Genomic DNA, 16,257 nt, shown 5'->3' with positions numbered 1-16,257 from the left:
CCATAAGAGAAACACAACCGAGTGAGCATAAAATATAAAAGGAAGGTTTCACATAGTCCAACAGAGGAGAAAAGTTGCAAATACAAAGTAGATCTAGCTATCTTGAAATCATCTATGGCAGTAGAGAGAAAGAGGAAATAGAAGAGGCAAGAGGAAGAGAATAAAAAGAAGGAAAAATAGGAGAACAAGAGGAAAGGAAGATGGAAGAAGAAGAAATGATGAAGAAAGAAGAAGAGGAAACAATGTTGAAAAAAGTTAAAGAAGAAGATCTTAATTGGATACTAGAAGAAGAAAGGAAGCAACAAAAGGATAAAAAACTTTACCAGGAGATTGAAGACTTGATAATGATTCAAGACATGGAGGTAGAGCTAGAGAAATAGAACAAGGTGTTGGGACTCACAATTGACCTATTTTTGACCCTATCTTTTGCCGTATTATTATCCTTTTGCAGTCATAAGTTGAAAGCTTTTATTTTATAATGACATATTGACCCCAAGGTATGAAGTAACCTTCTGCATATCTATGTTTAATTGTTTATTTCATATTCGTGAATATATTTATACTTATCCCTGGAAACGCTGACTAAATTGTCAAATAATTGCCTTAAGTTTGCAGGAGTTATAATGTATAGTTGCTGTAACACCAAAAACAGCAACTACGTAGTTGCTGTAACACCAGAAACAACAACTACGCAGTTGCTGCAACACCAGAAGCAGAAACTCCGTAGTTGCTACAGTCATCAACAACAATTACCTAAAGCAAGCTATTTTGTAACAGCCACGAACAACAGATGGCAACTATTTAAAGAACCTTGACGTGGCATAATCAAGCGGAAGTCTAAAGAAAGAAGAACACAGTCAGCATGGCCCAAATCAGGAACAACATGGGGAAATGGCAAAGGAATATGAAGATCCTGAGAAGACGGTTGAAGTCAGTTACCCGCTGTGTAACAGCCAAAGCTCAAGAAAGAATGTATTATCATACTGTTGTAACAGCACTCTGAATTGCTTATTTTTGACAAGATGGGTTAACTGAATAGGCTGTAATACTTTATTGTAATAGATGTCTCCTCTATAAAGAGGAGACATCTACATGAAAAAGGGATTAGTCAGTGTCGATGGTCGGTTTGTAAGAAGAGATTCTGAGAACATCAGCAAGTCTGAACTCTATTGTATTTAATCTTTTTGGCAGATGAATATAAAACTGTTTTGAGCACTTAATCCCGCCTTCGTTTTCCTGGGGAATCTTGTGAGAGGGACTGGGCCCACCTTCCTCACAAGATTCACCCATTTACTTTCTTGTCAAGTGTGTAAGTGTGCAATAGTTTCTTTCTGGTACTCTGCTTGGATTTGATAGCATTACCTCTGGTATTCTTTGTTTTGCTAGTACTCTGTTTCATTAATCACTTGAGTTTGTTTCTCACCGGTGAATGAAAGTGCAGTGTGCATTAGTAAATCTGATTACAGGGGCAGGTGCTGAACGTCCCCATCTGGAGGATAGGGTCCTGATCCTCTGCCAATAGAGCATCCATCATTTCGCTTTCCAGATTCGTAGTTTTAATTAATTGCTTTTATTTTAACAAGTACTGTAATGACATAGCGTAAGAATTACGTATACTACAGCTTTTCGATGCTTTTAGACTTTGAGTACATACAGTACGCAATAGCCTTTGAAATAAAAAGACTTTCCCTGGTTGACAATTAATGTGGTACTTGAATGTTTAATTCATAAACAATTCAACTAGCCAACATTTTGGCGCCGTTGCCGGGGAAGGCAACTAAAGAATTCTAAAAGCATTAATGGTTTCTTTGTGAAAATAACAGGTGTATGAGAGGACGCAAGAAACCTAATTTTACAGGCGGCAAAGGAGGAAGGAAGACTTACATCGACGAAATCATCTCTAAGGCCGAAGCATCACAGAGGACGAGTTCCTGGAGACCCCAGATCCAATACTCCTCACAAACAGACCAACAAACGGAGGAAGTAATAGGACCTGAAAGGAAGCTGGAAGCACCAGAATACACTGAGGAACCGGTAGAGGAGCCTGAAGAAACAGAAGACACAGAAGATAAAGCGAGTGATTCAGGGAAAAGACCAATGGAGGATAACAGAACAGAAGGGAGAGGGGAAAACTCGCTCTCTACCCTGGAATTCCCTATTGGGGAACTCCCGAGAGGAACAACCCCCATGAAAAATATTCCACTCTCGGCATTACCCAATTTTCATGGGTTATCCTCCGAAGACCCGAACGAATTCCTCTTTGAATTCGACATACTGTGTAGAAGCTATGATTACATAAGTCCTATTCAGAAGCTGAAATTGTTTCCAGCAACACTAAAAGGGAACGCATTGAGGTGGTTTATGAGCTTAGGAGCTCAGGCAATCACCACCTGGGACCAGATGAAAGAGGGATTTCTGGCTAAGTATCAAGACTACTGCAGGACAAGAGAAAGAAAGGAAGAATTGTTTAAAATGGTCCAGAAAGAGGACGAGAATTTGGAAGATTTCGTGGAAAGATTATAGTATAATCTGCAGCGGTCTGATCATCCTAATATGAGCAAAGACATTCTGAAGACCATACTGCTGAAAGGGGTAAGAGATGATTGCCTGGACATGCTGAACATGCTTGGAAAAGGGGACATTTCTAAAGAACCCTTTGATGAAATTATTAGGCTCTGTATGCGGTGTTCAAGGGGAGCGGCAGGCAGATAAAAAAGCAGAGATAATGTGTATTCAAGGGTTCAGAAGTCAGCCAGTGGAGGAGCAACAAGAGCTGAGATAGGTAACTTATTAGAAGAATTTAAGATTGAAATGCTAAGTTCTTTTGCTTCACAAATTGATGCTCTGCAGGTCAAGAAGAAACAGGCAGAAGCAGAAGCTGCTCTGGCAATTTTCTGTTCAAAATGCAGAGAAAAACATCCACTTAGAGAATGCCCACTGGATAGGATGCCTATATGCACAATCTGCGAGAAGGATCATGAAACACAACAATGCCCCTCTCTGCCTGGAATCAAAGCAGCATTGCAGACAACTGAAGAAGAAGTTGAAGCAGTGTACCTAATGACACAGAGGAGGCAATGGCCGCAAAGACAAGGTACGAGCTCTAATACAACATTCAATCGTTGGAATAATAATTCTCCTTTTTACCCACCCATGAATCAAATGCAATACCCACCCTTCAACACAATGAACTTTCCACTTATGCAGCAACCAAATATCCCTTTTCCTGACCCTACTATGTGGAATCCTTGGGCCCCCCAACAACCATACTTTAATCAATGGAACCCAAACTGGGCAGCCCAACAGATACCCTTTCCTCAACAACAACAATCTCTTTCCTTACCATCTAACAATCCTCTGAATAATCAGGCAATGAGACCACAGCTGCCTGTACAACCTAACCCCAATCCAAATAATAATAAGGCCTTGCAAGTTATTGACATTCAAAATCAGCCTATTTCTCCCCTGCAATGTAATGATATCCACCTTCGCTCAGGGAGAATAGTTGAACCTATTATAGATGATATCACGGACTCTGACAAAGAAGAGACTAGAAAAGAGAAACCAGCTAACCATAGTGCTGAAACAGTAGAATCAGCACCTAACAATAATGACCAAACGGTAGATCCACCATTCCCTGAAAGGCTGACTCTCACTAAAGCACCTGAACAACCTACCTTCAATCTTTTAGGAGAGTTACAGAACTTGTATGTCAAAATCCCATTATTGCAAGCACTAAGGGATGTTCCTATATACGCTAGAACTATTAGAGACATCTGTGTAAAGAAACCTGGAAGGAAGGCTAAAGACCCCCTCACAGTTCATGTGATGGGGGAATTAACTGCCTTAATGACTGAAAAAGATTATCCTGTCAAGTATGGTGACCCTGGTCACCCTACAATAACAGTCCAGGTCGGAAAAACCTTTATCTCTAAAGTCTTAGTAGACTTAGGAGCTGCAATAAATATCATGACTCTCGAAACAGCTCAATTGCTCCAGCTAAAAAACTTTATCAGGGAAACTCCTACTATCTTAGAATTAGCTGACCGTTCTACGATCAAACCTGAAGGGGTCATTGAAGACCTTATAATCTCTGTAGAATCCTGGAACTACCCGGTTGACTTTGTGGTCTTACAAACTAAAACAAAGTTGGGGGGTCATCCGTTGATTCTAGGGAGACCTTGGTTGGCTACAGCAGATGCTTTCATCAGCTGTAGATCTGGATCAATGACCATCTCCAATGGACAAGAGACTAAACAGCTGACCCTCTATCCTCATGCCACTCCCATGATTAATAGTGACAATTCCATATGGGTAGACTATGAGGATGAGGAAACCCAACCGATATTAACTATTGGGCAAGCTTTGACTTTTAAAGACTCCACCGAAGATGAACTAATTAGCAGTTTTATTTCTGAACCCTCTTCGGTTAATCCAGAAACATTTAATCACTTCTCTGCAATCCTAGAACCTGAATCCCAGCAGAATATGAAAGATGAAAACTTATGCCAGACAGCATTAGGCAACTCTTCCAAGAGCACAACAGTTGAAATCGAACCTGGTAAAACGCTGAATATAAATCCTGATTTGACTGATGATGAAAAACAGAAATTAATAAAGTTACTCCAAGAAAACAAAGAGGCATTCGCATGGGACTACACAGACATGAAAGGAATCTCCCCTGAATTATGTACTCATCGTATATACATTAAGGAGGGATCCCGGCCAGTCTGTCAACCCCAGCGAAGAATGAACCCTAACCTCAGAGAAATTGTGAAGGAGGAACTCCAAAAACTTTTAAATGCAGGATTCATATATCCAATATCTGACAGTGAGTGGGTTTCTCCACTCGTAATTGTACCAAAGAAGAATGGGAAATGGCGAGTATGTGTAGACTATAGATCATTAAATAAAGCAACCCAGAAAGATCATTTCCCTTTACCTTTTATTGATCAAGTATTGGATAATTTAGCAGGTAAGAAATTCTTCTCATTCTTGGATGGGTTTAGTGGATACAACCAAATCAGGATTGCACCCCAGGATCAGGACAAAACCACATTTACCAGCCCATGGGGAACCTTTTCTTATAGAGTACTTCCATTTGGGTTGTGTAATGCTCCAGCGACATTTTAGAGAGCGGTGATAGGAATCTTTTCTGATATGTTAAACGATTCATTAGAAATATTCATGGACGACTTTACTCCTTATGGAGTGACCTTTGAAGATGCCCTGCAAAACCTTGAAAAAGTACTTAAGTGGTGCATAGAAGCACACCTCACTTTAAGCACTGAAAAGTGCCACATGATGATGAATCAGGGCATTGTATTAGGTCATTTCATTTCATTTTTAGGAATCCAAGTCGACCCAGCTAAGATTCAGGTGATTCAGAACCTTCCTATCCCCAAAACACAAATGGAGGTGAGAAGTTTTTTAGGACATGCCGGATATTACAGAAGATTTATTAAGGATTTTTCTAAAATAGCTTCTCCTTTGTTTATGTTATTAATGAAAAATGCTGAATTCAAGTGGATTGATGACTGTGAGAATGCATTCAATAAACTTAAGCATCAGTTGTCCACAGCTCCTATTTTGAGAGGACCTGATTGGGCATTACCCTTTCACATTTCCTCTGATGCCTCAGATACGGAAATTGGAGCTGTCTTGGGTCAGGAAGAAAACAATCTCCCCTATGCTATCTATTTCATTAGCAAAAACATGACACCAGCTGAGTTAAATTATACAGTAACTGAGAAAGAATTTTTAGCAGTTATTTATGCTATTAATAAATTTCGGCATTATATTATTGGCTATACTACCTTTGTGCATACTGACCACTCAGCCATCAAGTATTTAATGAATAAATCAATTACAAATGATCGAGTCACTAGGTGGTTATTACTATTACAGTAATTTGATATCACAATTGTAGATAGGCCAGGAAAAGAAAATGTAGTTGCTGATTTTCTTTCTCGTTTAAAAACCGATGAAAATGTTCCAGTAGATGATTCTTTTCCTGATGAGTATCTATTTGCAGTATCTGCTCACTCACCTTGGTATGCAGACATTGCCAATTACCTAGTTGCAGGAAAATTACCATCACACCTATCACACAGGGAAAGAAGGAAGATCATCCAGCAAAGCGCTAGGTACAGCTGGATAAGCGGGTGTCTGTTCCACACAGGAATAGATCAAGAAATCAAGAGATGCGTTGGGGAAGATGAGATTTATGACATATTGAAAGCTTGTCACGATGGTCCTTGTGGAGGACATTTTGCAGATAAAAGAACAGCTCACAAGGTACTTAGAATGGGTTATTACTGTCCATCACTTTTTAAAGATGCTAGAAAATATGTGAAGGCTTGTGACAGCTGTCAAAGAATGGGCCAGCCCAACCATAGGGATGAAATGCCACTCAACCCTCAGGTAACTCTCGAACCCTTTGAGAAATGGGCATTAGATTTTGTAGGTCCCATTAATCCTCCATCCAATCAAAGAGTTTACATTCTAGTATGCACAGATTACATGACTAAATGGGTAGAGGCCAAAGCACTCATTAAAGATAATGAAGAAGCAGTACTAACATTCTTATTTGAAGAAATCTTTGTTAGATTTGGACTGCCCAGAGAATTAGTCACTGATGGAGGACCTCCTTTCAATTCTCACGGTTTCAAAGATATGCTTCAGAAATATCATATCAAGCATAAGATGACCACACCTTACCACCCCCAAGCAAATGGGCAGGTGGAAAGCACAAATAAGGTCATAGAAGCTATCTTAACAAAAACAATAAAGGAGAATAGAAGGGACTGGTTTCAGCGCTTGCCCGAGGCTCTTTGGGCCTACAGAACCACTTGGAGAAACACAACAGGATTTTCACCCTATGAATTGGTTTTTGGAAAGAATGCTATTTTTCCTGTAGAATTTGAAATTAAAACCTTAAGAACTGCCTTAGCTGTTAACCTTGATTTAACTGATGCACAGACAGCCAGGTTGCAGCAGTTGCAGGAACTGGACGAGAAAAGACTGGATGCCGTCCACCAAACAACTATGATACAACAACAAAGGAGCAGATGGCATGACAGAACCATTAAGCAAAAGCAGTTCCAGAAAGGTAACTGGGCTCTACTTTATGATTCACGTTTTGAGAACTTTCAAGGGAAGCTGAGAACAAGATGGCTAGGACCGTATGAAGTGGATACTGTTTTCCCAAATGGAACGGTTAGACTATTAACAATTGATGGAAGCAGAACACCACTGTTAGTGAATGGCTACCGACTTCGGTTATATCAGCGGCCGGTTTCCAAAGAGGACTTTAAAGCCACTTGCATGGCAATAAAACAATATTCTTTTCCAGGGGAACTTGCTGTCCCTCAAAGCACTTGAATTTCTATTATTTATGTAATTTTTAGGATTAGACATTTTTTTTTTAGAAACTAATAAATCCTGCCAAGGATTGCAATATTATATTTCGAGATCTTGCAGATGTAGCATGGGGAAGTAGCTGAGAACAAAGGTTTCAAAAGGAATTACTGGGTGGACTCCGAATTCCTGTTGCTGCAACACCATTTCCTGTTGCTGCAACACCATTTCCCGTTGCTGCAACACCATTTCCTGTTGCTGCAACACCATTTCCTGTTGCTGCAACACCATTTCCTGTTGCTGCAACACCATTTCCCGTTGCTGCAACACCATTTCCTGTTGCTGCAACACCATTTCCTGTTGCTGCAACACCATTTCCTGTTGCTGCAACACCATTCCCCGTTGCTGCAACACCATTTCCCGTTGTCCCAACATTATTCCTGTTGCTGTAACACTAGTTCCATTACTCCAGCACATTCCCCGTTTTCACAAACGTTTTCCCCTAATCCCTGTTGCCCCAACGACAATTCTCTGTTGCTGCAACACCAATCCCGGTGCCACGATATTGCTTCCTGATCACGAAATATCCTTTCCGCACGAAATATACCACCTTTCGTGATGATTACAGTACCTCACTGTCACTTCCCGTCATTATCATTATAAATCACCCATATTCCCGTGCTTTCAGATCCGCGGTAATGATTATAATTTGACAGCAGACGAGATAAGGCTTTTTGACGCAGCGATAAAAAAGGTAAAGGACGAAGGTATGCACGTTTATGAATAAGCATTAAATAATAGATAAGCGGAAAAAGGTTGATAGGTCCATCAAATGATTGCATTCCCAATCATATCATTTACACGTAGGAGGGGGGGATTACCAAAGCAATTCCCATAATGGTAAACCACGTCAACCACCGCCACCCTTAATTCTCCCGGTTGTATGTAAAAACTACAGCATGTTACCATTTGTGATGTATACTCTGAGTTGAAATCGGTAGCTCGGCTCTGAATTCTGAAGATTTACCGAGACAACAGCCATGGGAGGAACCCTCATTACTCATGAACCAGGCACGACAGCAGTGCTGGAACTCTTTCCGGAAATTTACCAAATTTTCTTGCAAGCTGGATGGATAGAATATTTCAGGAGACTTCCGGACTTTGACGAGCATCAAGTCCTGGAATTCACATGCAATTTGACAGAAGGATTCTCTGTCGTCCAAGGAATTCAAGTTCTGGTTACGGAAGAATTCATAGCTGAAGTCACCGGACTCCTAGCCACTGGTACACAGTGGTTCAGCAGGAAGCACCTGATTCTGAACGCGCAGCAAGACTTTCTCCGTCCGGGCGAGGAAGTAGAAACCAAGGGCAGAGGTGTAGCATTGCGGTCGTTACCTCAACCATGGCCAAAAGTCGCTGAATTCGTCAAGCAATATCTGACATGCGAAGGTCGTTACCAGGTAATCTACCAGCACGACTTCGTCCTGTTAAATCATTTAAGAAATGGTCAATTATTGAACATGCCATATTATTTGCTGGGTTGTCTTAAAAATATGGCACGATATGCTATGAAAGCGAAGCATCCAGTTCTCTCCCTAAAACACCATCGCCTAATCCAATTGCTGATTAACAGAGCTCTTGCTCTAAACATCCCTCCACCCCCCATTAATCCCCATCCGGAGGAAAGAATTCCACAGCCTGTGCAGGGAAGTCCTCATCAAGAAGAGGAAACTTCTCGTCAAGCTGAGGACACACCTCAGCGAGACCAGGAGCCTCCTCAACAAACGGACGACATCCCTGAACAAACCCCTTTGGAAAACCCTCAGCAAACAGAGCATATTCCCGAACAACCCCAGCAAACACCTCTGCATGTTACAGAGAATGAACAAGCAGCAGTGGAATTAACCATGTCTCCCAAAAGAACCAATTCTCCCGCCCCCATACTCAGTATTTCTACTGATGATTCCGACGATAATATCCCAATTACGCAGCTTAAACGAAAAATGCAGCAGGCAAAGAAAACCCCAGTAAAAAGAAGAAGAACGAGGGTTTCAACCAAAGCACCTACCACCCCGACTACTGTTCCGACCTCAAGAGCCAGCAGGAAGAGAAAAACACCTCAATTCCCTGCCTCTCTACCAAAACGAAAATCGGCAGTAGTTGGATCCCCTAATTCCTCCAGCTCACCACCCATCGCTTTAAAACCCCGCACTCCAGCCACTCCTCGAAACCCCTCTCCCTCACCCACAAAGGCTGAGATGCAGAGCGTTCATAGCTTCGTGGCATCATATCTTAAGACAGCTGATACACAAGAACCAGCTGCCGACACCCAGAATGATAGTGAGCAAGTGGCTGCAACACAAGAACCAGCCACTGCCCCAGGTGACACACAAGAACCACCTGTGGGAAATATTGATCAAATTGACGTAGCAGAACCTCTGCCCCCACTGGAATCTACTATCTCACAGGATCAGCCTACTATACCCGCCCTGCAAGAAGAAATTGAGTTTCTGAAATCTCAGATTCAGGATTACCAGGAAGAGATAATAAGGGTCAGGGAAGCATATCAGAAAGAATTCAGCCTGCATGTTTTAGCAAGAGTAGCGTCGGCAGCAGAGAAAAGCAAAGATATCGAATATATGTGCACAAGTTGTGGTGAGATATATGCTCAGGCAGGATATAAGGTAGTACAAGAACCAATAAAGGAAGCCCCCGATGCTGAAAATGAAACAAAGGAGTCTGCTGATGCTGAAGTAGAAATCCCACAATTCTCTGCTGAGACAGAAAGACCTGTTGCTACACAAGAACCAACAGGATCTTTAGAGGAAGTGCAGACAGAGAGACCTGTTGTTACACAAGAACCAACAGGATCTTCAGAAGAAGTGCAGTCAGAGAGACCTGTTGCTACACAAGAACCAACAGGTCATCCAGAGAACATGCAAGACCAAGACCAGGAACTTACTGACACACAAGAACCAGTAAGTTCACCTGAAGTTGCACAAGATCAAGAACTTACTGACACACAAGAACCAGTAAGTTCCTCAGAGGCTGCACAGGAACAAACAGAGGAGCTTCCCGACGCTATGCAGGAAGAAAAGAAAGAAGAAAACAAGGACTTACCCCGGCCTACCCAATCTGATATGCAAGAAGAAGCTACACAAGAACCAGGAAATGAAGAAAGAAACACTGAAAGTGTTACGGAACAAGAAAAAGATATAGAAGAAGATGAGGATAAAGGTACAAATTCACCTCGGCATACCCAGAGCATTATAGAGGAGGAAGAAAAAGACACAGATTCATCACGGCCTGCCCAGACTACTATGGAAGAAGAGCAAATAGTTTCAGAAGGGAATAAAGAAGAATTGAATTCGCCTAGCAAGAAGCAAGAAGCAGATGAAGAAAAAGAGACAAATTCACCCTGGTCCACCAAAATCAATTTGGAGCAAAATGGATTAGTCCAACAGGAGGAAGAAACTCTGATTAGAGATGAGGAGAGAGATGTTGGATCATCCCAGCCCACTTCAACAGAGCAGATGATCCTGATTGATGCCTGTATGCAAACAGAGCTTCCCACTGTTAGTGATGCATGTATAGAAACAGAAAGCTTTCAGGAATTGAAACGTAGATGGTGGAGAGAATATCAGCAGTCTCAAGGCAAAGCATTCGAACAACAGAAAGGGACCTGGTTTGATCATGCTTATAAGAACTGGGAAGCACTGGAACAGTGTAGGGCCCAGTATAAAGAAATTAAGGAACTGAAACACAGAATGTCCCAGATGTTTGAGTTATGTCAAAGGATGCTCGCCACAAGGAAACCCTCTTTTAACTATGCTACATTTTTAAGGGAAAGACTTGCATTCATTCAGCTGAAGGCTATCAAAGAGGGGAGGCCTCATCAAGTGGTCACAGCAGATCAGTTTATGAAGACCTTTGCAGAGGCACCCAAAAGCGACCAAAACCTGCTATGTGAATTGTACCTCCATAATGAGGCCGTGTCTGAAGAAACAAACATGAATATGATACCCGTAGTAGGTGACATACAATTGAGAGCCTTCGTCTCCTTTTTGGCTAATCAGCTTACCTGGCAAAATGCCTATGTCTCAGGCCTCCAAAACAAACAGAATTGTCTTTTGTGGATTCGATCTGAACCACAGAACGCTGCCACTTTCATTTCACAACACTTAAAAATGATAAGCAATGCTGATATGAAGGATCATGTTATGAGACTGCAAACAGAGGTCCTAACAGACTGTCAGCAGTATGTAAAGACCAAAGCATCCTTGGTTGTTAAAGCAAATAAACTATTTTGGGATAACTGCCCTGCAGAAAGGAAGGAATATCACCCGTATAACCCATCAAATCTGCAAGTAGCATTATCAAGGGTACCTCGGTATGTTGAATGCGTGCAGCGTTGTGCCGAAAATTGGATGGGTTACAAATTTAAGTTCCCACTTTTATGGTTGTCGGGTGATCAGTATAAGGGCCAGTTTGGACTTTCTAACAGAGAAGAGGCAGCAGCATGGAAACATATACGAACTGTTTGTGGTTTCAGAGACAAGTTTGATGTTACTCCCTACAGCTATTGTCTTAGTAATCTGCATTGTTCATCCCAGTTCTCTGACTCAGACTCAGAGTAGCCATTGCATGGGGACATGCAATCTCTTCAGTTGGGGGGGATGTTGGGACTCACAATTGACCTATTTTTGACCCTATCTTTTGCCGTATTATTATCCTTTTGCAGTCATAAGTTGAAAGCTTTTATTTTACAATGACATATTGACCCCAAGGTATGAAGTAACCTTCCGCATATCTATGTTTAATTGTTTATTTCATATTCGTGAATATCTTTATACTTATCCCTGGAAACGCTGACTAAATTGTCAAACAATTGCCTTAAGTTTGCAGGAGTTATAATGTATAGTTGATGTAACACCAAAAACAGCAACTACGCAGTTGCTGTAACACCAGAAACAGCAACTACGCAGTTGCTGCAACACCAGAAGCAGCAACTCCGTAGTTGCTACAGTCAGCAACAACAATTACCTAAAGCAAGCTATTTTGTAACAGCCACGAACAACAGATGGAAACTATTTAAAGAACCTTGACGTGGCATAATCAAGCAGAAGTCTAAAGAAAGAAGAACATAGTCAGCATGGCCCAAATCAGGAACAGCATGGGGAAATGGCAAAGGAATATGAAGATCCCGAGAAGACGGTCGAAGTCAGTTACCCGCTGTGTAACAGCCAAAGCTCAAGAAAGAATGTATTATCATACTGTTGTAACAGCACTCTGAATTGCTTATTTTTGACAAGATGGGTTAACTGAATAGGCTGTAATACTTTATTGTAATAGATGTCTCCTCTATAAAGAGGAGACATCTACATGAAAAAGGGATTAGTCAGTGTCGATGGTCGGTTTGTAAGAAGAGATTCTGAGAACATCAGCAAGTCTGAACTCTATTGTATTTAATCTTTTTGGCAGATGAATATAAAACTGTTTTGAGCACTTAATCCCGTCTTCGTTTTCCTGGGGAATCTTGTGAGAGGGACTGGGCCCACCTTCCTCACAAGATTCACCCATTTACTTTCTTGTCAAGTGTGTAAGTGTGCAATAGTTTCTTTCTGGTACTCTGCGTGGATTTGATAGCATTACCTCTGGTATTCTTTGTTTTGCTAGTACTCTGTTTCATTAATCACTTGAGTTTGTTTCTCACCGGTGAATGAGAGTGCAGTGTGCATTAGTAAATCTGATTACAGGGGCAGGTGCTGAACGTCCCCATCTGGAGGATAGGGTCCTGATCCTCTGCCAACAGAGCATCCATCATTTCGCTTTCCAGATTCGTAGTTTTAATTAATTGCTTTTATTTTAACAAGTACTGTAATGACATAGCGTAAGAATTACGTATACTACAGCTTTTCGATGCTTTTAGACTTTGAGTACATACAGTACGCAGTAGCCTTTGAAATAAAAAGACTTTCCCTGGTTGACAATTAATGTGGTACTTGAATGTTTAATTCATAAACAATTCAACTAGCCAACACAAGGATGTTGATCTCAAACAAGAGGAAAGGAATATGGAAGAAGAAGAAATGAAGAAGAAAGAAGAAGAGGAAACTATGTTGAAACAAGCTAAAGAAGAAGAGCTTAATTGGATACTAGAAGAAGAAAGAAAACAACAGAAGGATAAAAAACTTTACCAAGAGATTGAAGACTTGATAATGATTCAAGACATGGAGGTAGAGCTAGAGAAATAGAATTAGGATGCTGATCTCATGCCTTGTATAGAACATATCATCACTCACTTTCCCCTTCCTCCTACAGAAGGGAAAGCTCCAGATGCTGAAGAGGAAATTGATCCTCCTAATTAAGGTCTGGGTAAGGATATTTTCTGTTTAACTTTCGATGAGATCCAGAAGAAAATTGTGCAAGCAAGAAAGAATCACTTTCTGGATGACCTCACACATCCTTCTTTTATCAAGGAGAAGGTGATTGTAATGGACACCAGAAATAAATCTGAATTTATTTCCGCAGTCGACTTGACCTTTGTGGGAGCTTTTAAGTCAAACACAAAATATTTGATGGCTGAGAATAGACAAATGGCAAAGAATTTAGAAGTTGAAAGGAAACAAATTAAATAAATTCAAGCAGTGGTTCAGAATGCAACTCCCTCATAGGTGTACTTAGAAGAGCTTCAGGAAGCTATACTTGGTGAAGTTTTAGCATTGGGGGAAACTATGAGGAGTTAGTCGCCATGCAAAAGGAAGTTGTTCCCCTGCATGACATGAAAAAGAAATCAAGGCAGAATGAAAAATATCTCAAATTTGTTCACATAGCTATCACTGCAGTGCATGAAATGGGAATGTAGTATAGAGGTGCACCATCTAAGTTGGTTAAGAAAACAAGAAATAAATTTGATTTGTAGAAAGTTGAAGTTTAGATGCTTATAGAAAGAAACAAACAACTCGACACTTTCATAGCCAACATCTTATGCTCTTACGCATAGTTGTAAAACAGTGTGGAGTCTATGGTGAAATATCATAAAATCCCTTCAATCGCCACACTCTCATAAGAAAAAGGTAGAAATGTGGTCAGACAGGAAGTCTCAGAATACTTGGACTAGTTGACATAGATTGCTACCAAAGAGGACTTGGAAGTCAACAGACATGACATGTAAAAGTATATTGGTGGCCCTACCAAAATCAACACTATGTTGTTCTTATTGAAGAAGGAAACACAGACTGGATCCGAAAATGTATACCTAAATGCAATGGAGGCTAGAGGTCGCTTTCAGCCTAATCCCATCACAAAGTAGTAGGAGACCATCACACAATAAAAAGCTTGACATCGCTATATGATTAAAGATTTGAAAGTTGAATCTGCTGAGCTAGAGTTTCCTCAAACTAAAGCTTGATATGTATTCTTTCTTATTAGGCTTGTTTTATTAGGATCTAATCATTTTTGTCTTTGATGGGTATTTGTAATATTATATTATAAATTTGTAAGTGGAATTCCAAGTGTCAATTGTTGAATATGAAAGGTTATCAATTAGAAAAGGACAAAATATGTCAAAGAGTCATGAGGGGTTTCCAAAGGTCACAAAGGGAGATGGATAGTCATATCATATTTTATAAACACACCCTCATAAATCATGTAAAGGGCTTGGAATTGAAATATTGGGAGCATTGTTTGGAGATTTGGATTCCCCTGTTTAGCATAGGAGGATTATCTTTCTTTGGAGAAGCAAGTGTTGGCTTCATGTTCCACTTTTTTGGCTAGTGTCTTGTCAATTTTAAATGTATGTCTTGGACTTTCACTTTTAATAAAAGCTCAGAGCCAACATGTCTTCATGCATATGTCATAAATGTAGTAAGACTATTATTGTTATATTTGCAATGTGTTATTTCATTTACACTAATGTTTATGAATTAATTCATTTTCTTTCATATGAATCATGTTGAATGTGTGTTGTTATGTTATTTCGATCATGTTTATCTTGTGAACTATTTTTCAGGTTAACTTATGATTCTCTTTATTGCTCATGCATATTTTTTAAGTTAAATATTATTACATGATTCTAATGGGCTCAATTTCTTTCCCTTTGATGTGATGGAACCTGTCATGCATTACAATTGACACTTCACAAAGTTCATACACTTATTTCCACCAAAGTCACATATACATCATTCTCTACATTTATTGCAGCAAAGGCACATTATTAGAACCCATCACTTTGGAAATTGACAGTATTCTTCTTGGGGATCCTACTCCAAATGGTGTGGGGTCTAATTAGGACTTCACATCATGGAGACCCCCTCCCTTGTTGATGACTTCCAGCACTGTCAATAGGCTTTTGGTACTAGAAGGAGGGATAGATGAAAAGTTGAGCCCACGAAGTCTCTTTGAAGCTTTCTTACCTTTAAATGGCTTCTTCGCAAATCCTAACCCCATCATATTTTTCTGGAGTTACAAATTTGAGAGTCCCCTCAGGGATAATTCAAGACTTGTCGAATTTGAAATTTGATGGTGAGGGTGGAACAACCATTCTTGAGCACATCGCTCGTTTTCTTGAATTTTGCACCTATTATGAAACTCGTTATGAGGATATTGCTTGCAGGTTATTCATCCTTACATTCGAAGTGCACATTAAACAAAGGTGTTATACATTTCTGACTTCCTCCATTCACTCTTTCATACATCTTATCAAGGAGCTTCATCGCGCCTTTGACATGCATGACTATGAAACTATTTATAAGAAAATAATTCATCTCAGAAAAAACTTGATAAATCTCTTGAATGTTTTCATGATCATTTCCTTCATTTTTGTTATGATTTTTTTTAGCATGATAATGATTGGAATTTTATCAAAGAAAATTTTGAGTGTCTTGTTCAAATTTCTTT

The sequence above is a fragment of the Pinus tabuliformis genome, chromosome Q (genome assembly GCF_031772625.1).
Source record: "Pinus tabuliformis cultivar Carrire ecotype Pingquan chromosome Q, CPIR1, whole genome shotgun sequence".
Taxonomy (NCBI): domain Eukaryota; kingdom Viridiplantae; phylum Streptophyta; class Pinopsida; order Pinales; family Pinaceae; genus Pinus; species Pinus tabuliformis.
Note: the sequence above shows the minus strand (reverse complement) of the source record.